The 15,328-nt window shown below is 32.9% G+C and overlaps 1 protein-coding gene and 1 long non-coding RNA gene across 2 annotated transcripts in view; one reads left to right on the top strand and one right to left on the bottom strand.

The window, feature by feature from the left end:
- Window positions 1-15,328, top strand: part of LOC127718596 (uncharacterized oxidoreductase YtbE-like) — a 470,207-nt gene that overhangs the window by 402,571 nt on the left and 52,308 nt on the right. The gene's annotated exons all lie outside the window — the stretch shown is intronic.
- Window positions 5,271-14,912, bottom strand: LOC127718611 (uncharacterized). Its single transcript, XR_007989927.1, has 4 exons — window positions 14,506-14,912; window positions 7,922-8,022; window positions 6,805-6,952; window positions 5,271-5,666 (listed from the first exon to the last, which is right to left on the bottom strand). It is a non-coding gene; the product is annotated as an uncharacterized LOC127718611 (long non-coding RNA).

Below are 15,328 nucleotides of genomic sequence, written 5' to 3'. Positions count from 1 at the left end.
CAAGGAATTTAAAATGTGGATGCAAAATTAAGAACTATAATTTCGACCACGGCGATGGCTAAAAGAAGGAATTGGCATGATTTCAGTAGGTGTTAGTCCATGTAATTGCAAATAATTTACGCTCCTTGGTATATAGAAAGACATAGTTTAGAAACTAACGGCTTTTTCTTATGATTATTAGTTTTTTCTACAAATCTGATGGCAAGTATTTCATGCTTTATCTTAAGTGGAGCGAACGTGACGATATCCTTTATTATTTCCATATAATGCTAAACTCGTGTACATTTGAAACACATACATACCAGCATAGAGTCACGAGGTCTTTTTTCGCTTTGTAATACATTGGGTTGCTTTGAAATCACACATGTTGGGCGGACACTCAAATCTATCACTTTTTGGACATTTAGAATCAGGACATACATACCAGCATGGAGTCACGTGGTCTTTTTCTCTTTGGGATATTGGGTGGATTTGAAATGACACATTTTTTTGTGTTATTATATTACTATTGTTACGCAATGGTAACTTGTCAGACCTTCAACATAACTTACCAGAGACCATTTCAACAGGATCTTCATTGTTTTGTGGTATAACACTACTGTTCTCATTTCTCGCGTCATCTTCGTCAGTTGATTTGAAATTATTGGTCAGGATAAAATACGAAACACATACAAATATGAATTTCATGATGGAGTAAACAACAGTAACGACACTAACGTTAGTGTATTTAGCCCACGTTTTAACATGTACACGTGTTTCTATAACTTATGATTTTCATAAACATATATTAACTCGTAGCATACATTCAACACGGCGATTTAGCCGACTGGTTTGCTCGTCTTTATAACGTCGAAATAGTGTTTGAATTTTAAAGAAATAGTATCACAAAAGAAAATCCTGCTACATCTGACTGCATATATATGAACCCTTTTCAGCTCACCACTTTATAATAATAATAATGTAATACCACTAAAAGGCTATGTTTGCTTTTGCTATCACTAGGCGTCGGTTTGTAAACAAATAGTCTGCCGATTTCAATACATTTTGTGATGACACAACTGATGCGCTGATCACGTTTTTTATTGTGTATTTTTGTGTTTTTTTAGTCTTTAGTTTTCTATGTTGTGTTTTGTAGTGTTTGTTTTTTGGTCATTTTTCGTTTTTTATTTATTTTTGTTTTTGTCTTGGTGTTGTCAGTTTGTCTGCGACTTATAAGTTTAAATATCCCTTTGGTATCTTCTACCTCTCTTTTAGTTTTACGATATATAGTTTAGATAGGCAAATGGGTGCCCACGTAAACTGTTTTAGCCCCATAACATTTTGTATCTGTACCAAGTCAGCAGGTCACTAGGTTGGTTCCCTCCGTAAAATATTCAGTATGCCTTCGGAATATACAAATATTAACGGTCGGTATGAGCTAATGATGGCCTTGAACTTGAACGTTTCGGTTCCCGGTTTGTCGAACGTCCACATACGGTACCAGTTGAAAATGGCGTTAAACGTCAGATTGAAGTCTGGGTTGCGTTCAATATCGTAGCGGCTTCATAGGGCTACGTAGATTTATGGCTATTGAACGTGTAGCTAGCCTAGCTGCTACATGAATATTGATAACAGCTAGGCTAGCTACTCGTTCAGTAGGCAAAAATCTACGTAGCACTATGACAGTATGTAGCTTCTACGATATTGAATGCAACCCTGTTCTTGATGGAAACAAATATACCAAACTGATTGATTCTTGATTTGATAACAGGGGGAAACATGCATATAAACACCAAAGAAAAATAGATTGTCGACTGTTTCCCTCATTCCATAATGCATATCATAATCCATGTTTCATGAACCAATCATTTCGTAAACTTAAGCTTCGGGCTTGTGGATTCAAAAGTTTATCGTGAAGACTGCAACATTAGGCTGTTGTTTGATATAAATGAGTGGATGGGTCGTTTCCTAAATCGCTGTTTATTTGAAACTCTCTCCCTTTTATTTCTTAGATGACACATTCCACGTTTCCCCCCCCCCCCCCCCCCCCCAACAAATGAATTATCCAACATCCCGACTTTTTATTTAACCCCTATCCCGTATACCAAAAAATATTCCTCTTTTGTGATTTGAATAGTTAAATGGTGTTGTTTGTTTTTTTAGGAGGATTACAATTTTTTATTCATATTTTTACAGAAGGGAAGTGTCAACATAGTCTGTTCCTAGTACATTGTACATGTATTGAAATAATTAAAAAAATCTCTGTGCTCCTATTAACTGGTGTATTGTAGGTTTTTTATTCCCAAAAATTATAAAATTATGAAGCCTATTTTTGTTTTGAAGCATCCCAACTAGACAATTAGAAAGTACATGTAATTCTTTCAACTTCCAATATTATTACAGAGGATTTTTTTTTATTAATAAAGTGAAGCTAGATCATGATTTTCTTAATATAGGGTTGCTTGTCACCTACTGTTTCTAAAGTTTGCATAAATGGCCAAAATTATCAGAAAAAAATCAATTAAGGTATTGCTATTTATTTTCTTCCCGCTGTTAGATTCGCTATGGTAAAATTGGAATGTTCCTACTCACCATGACCAACAATATTGAGTCCATTGATTTCGCAGTGATATTAAGGCACTTTACATGAAAAATGCGTAAAATTGCATGTTATATTGAAGTGCATATCATAAGAAAATGGCAAAAAAAATCAGGAAAACAGAGATCGTAGAATGAAACATAAAGACCTATATTTAATATTGCATGGGTGTTTCATATCGAAAGTGAAAGTAGTCACGTGACCCGAGTCGCAACTGAAGGTCGTACATTACATTTTCAACTCAAAAGTCCAGCGTGTTAAAGGAATCTTTGAATGTGAAACAAAGTATCAATACATTCGTTTGAATGTATATTTTCTAAAAACTGCTATCCAAAGATTGAACTATGCTGTCTTACGGTAAAAATTAATATAAATCCGATGAAAAATGTGATTTTTTAACGAAATCCCCATTTGATACTGTGATATCTCAATGATATGAACGCATACCAGTGTTTGGATAGCAGTTTTCTTTTCAAATAGATATCAGTCGTTTTAAATCATGTCCAATCAAGTAAATCCATCTTCAGTAACACACTGGACTTTTTAATTTTTTAATCGTGTACCGTGTAATATTGTTTTACGTTCATTATCAACAAACGCTTTGATGACGTGATCGGCTGTACTCAATAGCGGACAAAACTCCGGAAAAGTATAAGTGCCGCGTATTTTAAACTACGGACTTCAAGTAATGTTTTATTTATATTGGAGATATATTTGTTCAATGATTCATTAAATATAAATATTTGCAACTTTTATCCTTGTAAGAATAAAAAAATAATTTGTTAAAAAGACCTTAAAACAACACGTCAACAGTATTTTCCCAGATTTGCTTTTAGATGTGCATTTTTTTATTATATAGTTCGTGTTAAATTAAGGTTTACACAAATTTGTGAGAAAAAAATGTAAAAAGGATTCATGAATCCCCTCCTTTGAGTCATGCCTGTGATTTCTGCCATCAGTGTGTGTGTGTGTGTGTGTGTGTGTGGGGGGGGGGGGGGGGGGGGGGGGGGGGGGTACGGTCATCAGTGTTAAGTGTAATGTTTATAGCCAATCAGAGATTCTCATAATGACTATTATCAAAATACAAAATAATTAGATATTGAAACAGTCTCTACAAATGCTATTTCTTGAACTTGAAGAAGCTATAAATGTCCAACAATCAAAACATTTCATGAAGCACCACCCCCCCTCAAAATTTGGCTGTGGCAATGTCCCAAGTTTCGTAAAAACTGATTTTTTTAATTGTGCAACACCTACCTGATTCCAGTCATAATTCTTATTTGTATGGATTACAGTTGATCTGCATTCATATAGTCTGCATTTTTTCGACAACAAAATTTTCAGCAGACACCACTCTCAAAGTCAGTGTGAAAAATTATGTACTTTGGTAAATGTTTGAAGTGGCAGAAATTGGTAATGGAAAAGAGAATATAAGGGAGAATCACGCAACTGAGCTAGGCTCTCAGAATATACAAATTGTTTGCTGTACTATAAACACTTCCACAACTGGTTAATTATATGTTCTACTCCACTGATCCAGCAAAATTTACACTGCTCAAGAATTTCAATAACACACTGAAATCATGTGGTTAATATTCAAGCGAAATTTATGAAATTGTTCTATGCTGTGTTCCACTACTCTTCGAGGTTAGAATTTGAGCACTCACAAATATGTTTACCCCACCACATTCTTTATATGCCTGTTCCAAATCACAAGCCTTTAGTGCAGTGGTTGTCGTTGGTTAATTTTCTGTCTTATGGAATTATATCACATTTACCAGAATGGGGCCTTTAATAGCCAATACTACAGTATGGGTTTTCTCATTTTTGAGGGCTTTACAGTGGCTAAGTATATTTGCTTACACGTACATCTACTTCATTTAAACTCTAGTGGGTAGTTGTGTCAATGGCAATGATAACACATCTCATTCTTTGCAGTGTATGAAGGACAAAACATAATCTGTTTTGTTACTCAGCTCAAACAGGATAGAAATGAGGCAGGCGACAATTCAAATTATACCTGTGTTGATGTCTTGTACAAAATGTCAAATATCTTTTTATTCTATTTTGAGACCATGTATATATACCGGTATATATTTAATCTACAATGTATATTTAGCAATTATGCACCTTGATCAACTTAACAATCACACCATTGTCCTTATAATAGATTTTTAGAGATTCTTTCAGTGGCAATCATATCACCTTATGATTTTTATGCTCAACCAATATCAATAAAAAAGTACAAAGTGGATATACTATAAGCAGGAATAATTGGTATGGGATTTGCTAATTGTTGAAGGCCATACAGTGACCTGCAGATGTTTTTAAATTTCTGTGTCCTTTTGTCTCTTGTGGAGAGTTGTCTCATTGGCAATCATACCATATTTTCTTATTTTATAAGGAATGCAGATCATAATATGTGACTTGTCTAGTCATCATATTTCTCATACAAGGAAGAGGGTTAGTAATTGATGATATGTTATTTATTTCTTGTATTTACATTTTTGATACAACATATACATGAAATACCATTTTACTCCATAAAGAAAAGAAAATCCATAGATTTCTATTTCAAAGACCTTCACTCTTGGTATTAAATTTTCTAAAGAAAACAAACAAACAAACACTTGTTTTTCTGAATCATTGATCATAAACAAATATCAATGCATTTTTTTTTTAAAATGAAGTAACTATCATTATAACAGATGAATAGGGTCGAAATAACTTATGCTATAAACTAACTATTCATTGAGTAATAAACAACTAAGAATGTCCAGTGTCATCTTAAAATTAAATTGTAGCTAATACGTCTCCTGGTTTAATATATTATCGGAAAGCTTTAAAGTGTTGCTTCAGTTTGAAACATTTCCAAAAAATTTACATCTGTACTACAAGCATATAGTTGTATTAGTTCTTGATCCTTTTCATTAATTCTGTCTTGAACGTTACAAAGATTTTTTCTTCTCCAGAGATGTGTCTAATTCTATCTGACTAGTGACGAAAAGGTGTAACAATATGAAATTTAGGTTACACATAAATCATTGTAAATAGTAACTGGAAATGTACACTCGGGTATTGAGTAAAGCTGAAATAGAAAAAAATACAAAAATTACTAATCACATAAACTAAACAGAACATTATCCCACAAGCAATAAACAGAATGCAGGGACAGCAGTTTTAACATAAAAGTAAAAATCTAGGCAATAGACCAATAATGTGTCAATAGAGCATCAAAATATAACCCCAAACTGTGCATGTTATGCCCCATTCAAAGAAGAGTATGAGGAAAGTTATTGTTCTTCCAATGTTAGTCCACCCTACATAGTGTTAATGGTTTTTTCATTGAGCAAGTCCTCATTTTTAAGGCAAGAACTTTTTACATTATAAAAGGCATAAGTAAATATATTACTGCTGTGCATATTATCAGGATTCATTGTCTTTCTTTTTATATTTTCCTCAAATCACAGGAATTTGAACTTTGTCATTTGTTTAAATTTGGTGAAATTATTCATGCTAGGTACCTGTATATGGTTTTTCAAGCACACACTTGCAGTTTTTAAATTATAACTTTACTACTTTGCAGGATGTTTGTTCTTTAACAGTACATATGCAGATCAATAGTTTGTATATAATAAGGATTTTGATGTTCCTTTAATTTTCCACAAAATTAGAACTAGTAATTCATTTAAATGCAGTAATGAAAAGTCCTGTATATTCATTTGTCCTAGCTATAGCTACCTAGTAAACAAAACCAAAAAATAACATACAGAGGCACATTTTTTAAGATGAAAGTATCAAAACTATAGAACACCAGAATCAAAATTGTAAATAAGAAAAACATTCTTCATAAATTGTTAATGTGCAAAACTTGAAATATTGCTTATTATGTGAAATTTTAAAGTCCCTTAACTCTTGAACGAAATTAGTGGAAATTAATGCAAAGCCTAATTCTTTATAATTTGGTAAAATCAAAAGTTAACAAGATTTACTGACTATGATTGTTTTTCATTTTCTGTTAGTTGACGGACATATTAAAAAGAGAAGGGTGTCAGATAAAACACTCATGCACTGTACTGTAGTGGTAAAACAGACTATGTCATTCGACCTGAAAAGTTCTCAATTTGACCCTGAAAAAGGCAAAATGTTTTTAAAGTCTTCTTCTTTTGATGTCTCTACTAAACAACAAATAAGTATAACATCAAACTTTTGTTACAACCACTTACCCTTGAACAGTCACTGAGTCCAGATTATGGAAATGAATGCACTAGCCCATCTGACTCCTTAGGTACATTTTTTGCAAGAACGCTCAATCATCAGGTTTTCAGATGAATTGAAGAGGGATCCAAATCTTCATTCATTCATATCTGTTTCCTAAAATAAAAAAATGTTATAGATAATTGCAAATAACTGTAAAAAATATTATCCTAAACCAGATTTAAGCATATCTACTAGTATTACCATGATTACAAGAGCCTTTATGATATATAATCATGTAAATTTTGAAATTATTGCATGCGTTTATTATTGCGACCATTGAAAACAGAACAAAAGTGCAAGATTAATTATTGCTCTTTCATGAAAATATGCATAAAGACTGTTTAAACAAAACTGTTTCCAAGCAACAGAAGCAGGATACCAGAAGATTAAATATTCCTGTATACTATATATATAGCTTTATCTCTTTAGATTATCTATCTGTACATCTGTATTTGTATAGTAAAATGTTCAATAATATTTAATTATGGGCTGAATTTAAACCAAATCTATTGATGTGAGCTGATGATTTTTTTGTATCACAAACATGCCTTTACCATAACTTGTAATTATATTTGAACTAGCTTTCAATAACTGCAAGTACTTTGTGCCTTTTTGTTTTGTGCTACATGTTGATCCGATGATTTAGTCGAGCCTTTTTCACCAACTTTGACCATTGTTTACAGTTTGGTCCTATATTGTAATGATACACTACTGTCCAAGGTTAGGGGGAAAAAAAGGGGCGGGGGGGGGGGGGGGGGGGGTGTTTAAACCTTAATATAGTATGGGTTTTGCTTATTGAAGACAGCAAAGCAACCTATATATAGATGCATACATCTACATCATTTGGTGTAAAGTAGTCTCATTTGCAGTCATGCCACATCTTCTTATCTTTATATTAATAGATTTTCTTATGTATTAAACTATTTGTTATATGAATCTAATGCTCCATATTTGCATATAGGTCACTGTACAGCCTGATTTATGTACATGTACAATAACAATAAATGAAAAAAAAATATGATATACAAAAACAAATGATAACTAGTTTTAATAAGGAGCAAAAAGTAAAATGCATCAATTTACCTGTTCAAATAATAAAGCTTTCCTAATTCCAACCATTTTAAAGCTTTTAATACTTCATCATAGTGGGACTGGCACTCTGTTTCTTGCATTTGACAGGTCAACTAAAAATAAGAGAAAGTAATTATTTAACATGTTTAATACATAAACAGATCCTTTTTTTACAGACGTACATGTATAAGGATTGCAGGCTTTATTTTGAACATTTCTAATTGATCGGTTTCAAATACTAACTTGTCCATTAAGAATTGACAGAATCTGATTTCATGGCTGTCATGGTTTAATTTTAGACACTGACAACTGGACAAAGAGTTATAGAAATCTTTTTTCCCTGGTGGTCCTTAAAGAAAATCTGCTAGTCCTCACTTTATTTCTGTTGCAAAATACCAAACTTGCATCAGTCCTTTGAAAATTATTGGTAGTCAAAACCTGCGGACAACCACTTTTTGAGAACTCTGGTATTTTAATACTATTTGTAAGAATTAAACCCTACACCATGTATACCAACCTTTGTTAAAATATATATTTAATTTAAAATCACAGTAACCATAAATAATTTCCTAAGGGAGCAACCATTTAACTTCCAGGGGAGGGGGTTATGGTTTTCGCTACTGTTAGCATCAAATGAGCCTTAATTTTTCATCTCATATCTCATTTTGTTGCTACTTGGCATCAAATGGAGTAAAATATTTATCTTTAACGTTATTTACACAAATATTTTATCATCATTCGCCATTTGGGGTACCCCATTCTTACCCTCTTAAAGTCCTGTAACTCTGGAATGACACAGCCAAATTTTTTCAAAACAAAATCTTGATATTGTTGTGATCAAATTACATCAAATTTAATTTATCTTACAAAGTGTTGACAGACAGATGGACATCATGGACATTGGTACAGTTAATATGTCCCGTCTTCGACAAGCGTATAAAAAATCAAGTGTTTGAAAATTTGGTAACAGTAACCATGTCTAGATAGATCACTTTGGAACAAAAATCACTCTACAATAAAAGAGTGCACATGAATGCCCCCGCTCAAGCTTTGCAATTTTCCAAGTTAAAAAGGGGCATAACTCTAGAACGGTAAATGAATCACAACCGAAAGTCTGTCTGGGTGTTGTGGTTCTTAGCAATCGTGTATGAGTTTCATAAAATTTGCATGAGACATACTAAAGTAATTGCGGAAACTAAATTTTGGATGGACAGACAGCACTAAATGCCCTCGTTGCCTACGTAGCAGGCCATTAAAAACACCCACAGATTGTAGCGATTCTTGTGTCCAATGTAATTTGTATGTTTTAGGGAACAACTTTAACCTTTACTAAGATTATGAAAATCTCCCAAGCACCTATAACATTTATAAAAAAAGTACTACATTTTTTAAACCATTTAACAAAATATTTACACACACATTTTCTGTTGCATTGTAAAGTCCAAAATTGTCCAACTTTTCTTTTATTATATGGCAACACAAAATCCATGGACAGTTCCAGGCCATCATTAAAAATAATACAACATGTATGAGGTTTGATTACCAATCATGCCAATGAGCATGATGAGACAACTATCTACCTGAGACCAAATGAAGTACATCGATGTTAGCAACTATATGTCACTGTATATATGTACTTGTATAAATTTATTCTGTAATTTGTTGGTTTCTAGGGCCTATAATGTTTGAGGTGTTCCAAGAACTATATTAAACTAAGAAAAAAATACAAGCAATATTTACAGAGGCGGATTTAGGAGGGGGGGGGGGGGGGGCCTTTTGTGGAAAAATTTGGTTGATTATATAGGGAATCACTGAAGCATGTCTGGAGCGGACCCCCTCTTAGGCAGTCAGTGGGCCCCCACTTATGAAAAATTCTGGATTCGCCACTGATTTAGTGTTAATTTACAACTACATGTACATCAACATGCTCAAATAAAGCCAGCCTACATTTTTTTGTATTTAAGCCAAGACTCTGCTTCATGATTCCACCAAAATGAAATTTTTATTGTTCAGTATATATACCCAGCTAAAAATTGATTGTACCTAGATAGAATATAGATTAGACTGTTGGTTTGTATCGTTTGAATGGTTTTACACTAGTCATTTTTGGGCGCCTTTATAGCTTGCTGTTCGGTGTGAGCCAAAGTTCCGTGTTGAAGACCATATATATCTATAATATAATAGTTTTTTCTTAGAATCTTTACTGTAAATTCTTAAATTTTTTGGGCATTTATTATAGAAAGGACAAAAATATGAGGTTAATTTAATATTGTAAATTCTGTGACAGGAAAATCTGTATACAGATACATGTATCTGATACCAGAATGTGAGTTTTTATTTTTGTGATACTTAATTATCCAGTCGCTTTATTCACATTCATGAAATCCTCGCATTGCTTTCTGAATTTTAAAGTTACAGTACTAAACAATTTACTGCCTGGACAATGTTTGCTATAACTGAGGTACATACATGTACTACATGTATATAGATATCATCTGCATGCATGCAGTGTTATTTTAATTAAATACTGATGATAACCAGTCCAAATAATTATGACGTCTTGGAAGGCTATTTTAAATTTTTGCTTTGACGCCTCAATGTAAGGCGTCAAAGAAAAAAAATATAATAGCCTTTCAAGACGTCATAATTATTTGGACTAATGATAACCATATCTAATAAACTGCCTCGCTGAGCGCAGCTGGATACGCCCGCAGAGGTCCAACCCTGAACAGTTGGGGCAAAAATGGACACAATATTCAAGCTTGATACAGGTCTGAATTTGGATTGTAATTAAATATTTGACATATTATAGGTTTCTGAATAAATGTAGTCAAAGAACTTGACATTGGTTATATGAATTGAATTTATATTCAATTAAAGATTTCTTGCTGTTGTGCAATACACTGTGGTGTTGCGCAATACTTAGTAAATCTGTTGTCAGACTATAAACAAATAAAGTTCAATTAATTCTCAATGTCATATTAGAAATTTATGAAAATGTAAAGGAAGCTTACATCAATATATATAAACAATTCACCAAAGTTTCATGAGAATTGCTGACAGCATTTTTGAGTTATTGTCCGAAAACTGGGAAATCCCCCCCTCTTTTAATGAATTAAACCCCATAACTCAGAAATGTAAGATGTAAAATTTATAAAATTCTAAACGGAGCTTACATCAACAGATATAAACAATTCACCAAAATTTCATAAGAACTGCTGAAAGCATTTTTTATTTTTTGTCCGAAAAAACAGGAAAATCCCCCTTTTTTTATGAATAAAACCCTGTAACTCGGAAACATCAAATCTAAAATATATAAAAATCGAAAGGGTGCTCATGTCAATAAATATAAATAATTCACCACAATTTCTTGCAAGTTGGTGAAAGCATTCTTGAGTTATTTTCCGAAAACTGGAAAATCCCCCTTTTTTTAATAAATAAAACCCCATAACTTGGAAAAGTAAAATCTAAAATTAATAAAAAATGAAAGGGAGCTCACGTTGATAGATATAAACAATTCACAAAAGTTTTATGCAAATTGGTAAAAGCGTTTTTGAGTTAATGTCCGACATGTTGACGACGGACGGACAACGGTATACCATAATACGTCCCGTAAACGGGCGTATAAAAAGAACATGTCAAGATGGGCAGTCATGATTAACAAACTACATAATATATCTATAAGTCCAATAATATTTTGTCTAGAAAGGCTGCTTTAATTTTTTGCTGTGATGTCTTCCTAAGATGGACTGTCATCATGGTCATATAATGAAGGCTTCACAGTAAAAAATCAACAAATCTGCCTTTCAAGAAATCATAATATTATATTATTTAGACTATGCATTTAAATTGGTCATTTCAATCAACAAGTATATAAATTTGCTATTGGTCATATCAGAAGTCCATTACTAGACGAAGTGTGCAAGCTGTGCTATATAGTAAGGCGATCACGATGTCCCCATAATCAGTGGAAAGCATCATATGTGGTCTTCCCAAATCTCGTTTTACAACTATGGAATCATGGGTAGAAATATTTTCATCAAACAGATAGCTGTTAATAAGTCTCCTTCAGTGTTTGATTAATTATCAGTTTGTTGAAAATGAAGTGAGCTGACTTGGTGTGGTGGATTCTTATCGTCAGTTATTTAACTTCATTTTCAACATTAAAAAATTGATATAAAATTTTATAAAAGAATTCATTATTACCAACTTCATCGCGCAACGGCAAAACTATAAAATCATATAGATATAAAATCATATGGTCTGTTTGAAAGACAATATATATGATAGCTCACTGTTTTTGTCAAAATTGCCTATTTTTATTTAAATAAAACATTGTGTTGAAGAATGATGTCTCGGTTATTTATGGCACCAGGGAAGCTATATACAGTGATGAATTAGCAAAAGACAGGATTTTCTTCGCTTCTACCTAATTACATTTGTCTAAAATAAGCAACCATTTGTTGCTTCAGATGACTTTGAAACAATTTCGAATTTCAAAAGTCTCTTGCTTTTTTTTTAGCTATTTTTAAGCAAGAGACATACATATCCTTCATTATGTTTGCCATTATAAGATTTATATACGTACGTGAGTCAGTTTTTTGTTGTTTTATATTCACAAGACTGAAGACACTTGTATATCATGCAGATTTAAGTTTTGATTGATCGTTTGTTTCTATCTTATCGTTCAGTGGCAAATATATCACACATTTTTCATTAAAGATCGAGTTGTCGCAAAAGTTGTTTAACATGCAGAAAGCGTAACATTTATCCTGAATAAGCAATGTACTGGGTTTAAAGTCCCTCCTCCGACATGACATGGCTGCTACTAATTAATACAACCCCACACTTGTAAGAAAGGGTTTTACTGTTGGAACCGGATAATTCCAGGGATTACTTTGTTTTTTTACCCTACTCAACCCTTGAGATTGATTTAGTATTTGAACAAATTATATCAAATTTTCATACAGCTAGGTTTTTGAAAGTAATTTAAGTCTTCGTCTTATCCCAGTATGAAGTAAACTTACATAACAAATATATATTTATTACTCATTTGTTTACAAAGATCGTGATCACAACTTTTCCTACAATTTTAACCTGTAAAATTAATGTCGAATGCACGTATCATGAACTGCATTTTTTAAATATGTATTTTAACGGATAAATGTAATAATATCTGACTAAAATAATAACATTTATTCGTCAACACCATCATCCGAGGCAGTATTACTGTCAAGATCTCTAGTAACACAGGATTTAAGATAGCAGTCGAAATTGTCATCCCTACTTTTTTCAAAATTTAAGGTACAATGTGTTACTGTACAATGTGTTAATTGTGCTAAAAACGTTTATATCCGAAGAAGTCCCGTGCAATTAAAAAAAAACTTATTTCTTGAAATTTGTAAACATGGTAAATAGTAACATATATTTTTACGATCATCGGTACAGTGCATATAGGTACTAACCAAGCAGGCGTGATAGATTTTTACCTGACACGGTAAAAAAATCTTTCTTTTGTTTACATAATATCAATGTGTACTTCAATCTAAACATAACTGTTGTTTTGAGAAATGATTTTGTCATAGGTTGATGCAGGAACATATATATTATATACTGTTCCCAGGTTGATGATTAGAGAAGTCTCATTATTTTCACAAAACAAGAACGCTTACTAAAAACATGTGCAAATACATTTGTACTTGTCAAAGAAATTGGCAATTTTCAATCACAGTTGGAAGTACGAAGACAACGTGAGCGCCTTACTATATAGCGGGTTGCACACTTCGTCTAGTAAAGGACTTCTGGTCATATTGATGACTTTGAGTACATGTGAAAAATATTATTTTTATGATAATTTATCCAAGGTGCAGACATTTATCAGAGAAAGATGCAAGGTTCAGGATAAGTCCAAATAATTATGACATCTATGAAAGAATTTCATGCTGTTTTTGATTTTTAACGACATTATATATGAATGATGTCGTTAAAAAAAAAGAAAGAATTTCATGCTTATTTTGCTTTCGACGCTTTCAACTTCTAGCATGTTCTAGTAAGGGGGGGTTAACATCATGGTCTGTGGGCTCCAAATTAAGGGATCAGGGTTCTTGTGTCCCAGGCTCCAATTTAGGGGCTCATGGTTCATTCGAACAAGGTTGTGTGTCCAAGGCTCCAGTGTTCAGTCTCCATGCTTTAGGGGTAAGGATCCCGGCTCAAGCAATGTGGGCACCGGGCTCCGAAGCAACTGTGGAGCCAGTGTTAAAATTTACCCGACAGGATGCATACAAAATGTAAATTAGAAACGAATTACAGGGCGAGTGTTGAGAGTGGGATCTTGGCAAGATGTACAGAACTTATTTCATCCGATATTCTGTTCATTTACTGACTAGATTCACAGGAGCGCTAGATTCAATAAATTATTCCAATTTCATATATTTTTTGCAGTCTACTTTCGTTTTGACCACGTGTATATCATACTTGCTAACACTGAACTCGTTTTTTTCTTATATAGTGCCGTTTTTCGCCATCTGAAAGGAATGATTAACAAAAAAAACAATGTATGTTTCATATATTTTACAAATTTGGTGTCTTAAACTTACTTTTCTTGTTAGATTTTCACGTAGAAGTGAAAATATTTTCCGCAGCAAGGTGCTTTCCATTCTGCAAACCACAAGCATCTTTCCGACGGCGATCGTCTTCTGATTGGTTGATCCTCAAAGGGAGGCGGGGTTCCGCAAGCGGACAATCTCCGCGAGAAAAACAGCTATTGCAACCGTTTACAATATAATTAAGGCACACACATACAATATTCGCGTTTCAGTAAATAAATTACACCATATTGATACCCGTTTTTATTCACATGCATGTATGTAATTTGTTATCATACATTTTTATCGATAGACGCAGCTTTCGGGCTCATCGCCATTAATGAATATATGAATATTTAATGAGGTCTTTGCGGAGTTACCTCCCCCTGACCAAATCTAATCGAAATTGCCTTAACATCACTGCGTTGCCTATAAAATTCTTGATGAGTACCAAGTGTTACATTCAATTTTTACTTTTACTGCACATTAACCAATATCAATTATTTATTATACATGATTGGGGACTTGGTTTTAAGCTAACAGTTACCTTTGTAGCTATTACACCCAAATTTTGTCCTGATACTCTTGGCATTAACAATAATTGTTATTGAAGTTATGTGCATTGAACCAGAGATGAATTCATGAATAGGAAATCAATTGCAACTAGTTAAGTTGAAAATTACTTGGGGCCAATGGCTCTTTCATCACGGGTGCAATATTGTCTCATTGTCATAGATTAGCAAATAATGGCGGTTTTCACCTCATTCATCTTTTAATCACCTTTCTAATATATCAATAACAATTTCACCTTAAAATAAATCATCAAAAAATTATA

The sequence above is a fragment of the Mytilus californianus genome, unplaced genomic scaffold (assembly GCF_021869535.1).
Source record: "Mytilus californianus isolate M0D057914Y unplaced genomic scaffold, xbMytCali1.0.p SCAF_10, whole genome shotgun sequence".
Classification (NCBI taxonomy): domain Eukaryota; kingdom Metazoa; phylum Mollusca; class Bivalvia; order Mytilida; family Mytilidae; genus Mytilus; species Mytilus californianus.
The sequence above is the reverse complement of the archived record's forward strand: the minus strand, read 5'-3'. Positions and strand labels throughout refer to the sequence as shown.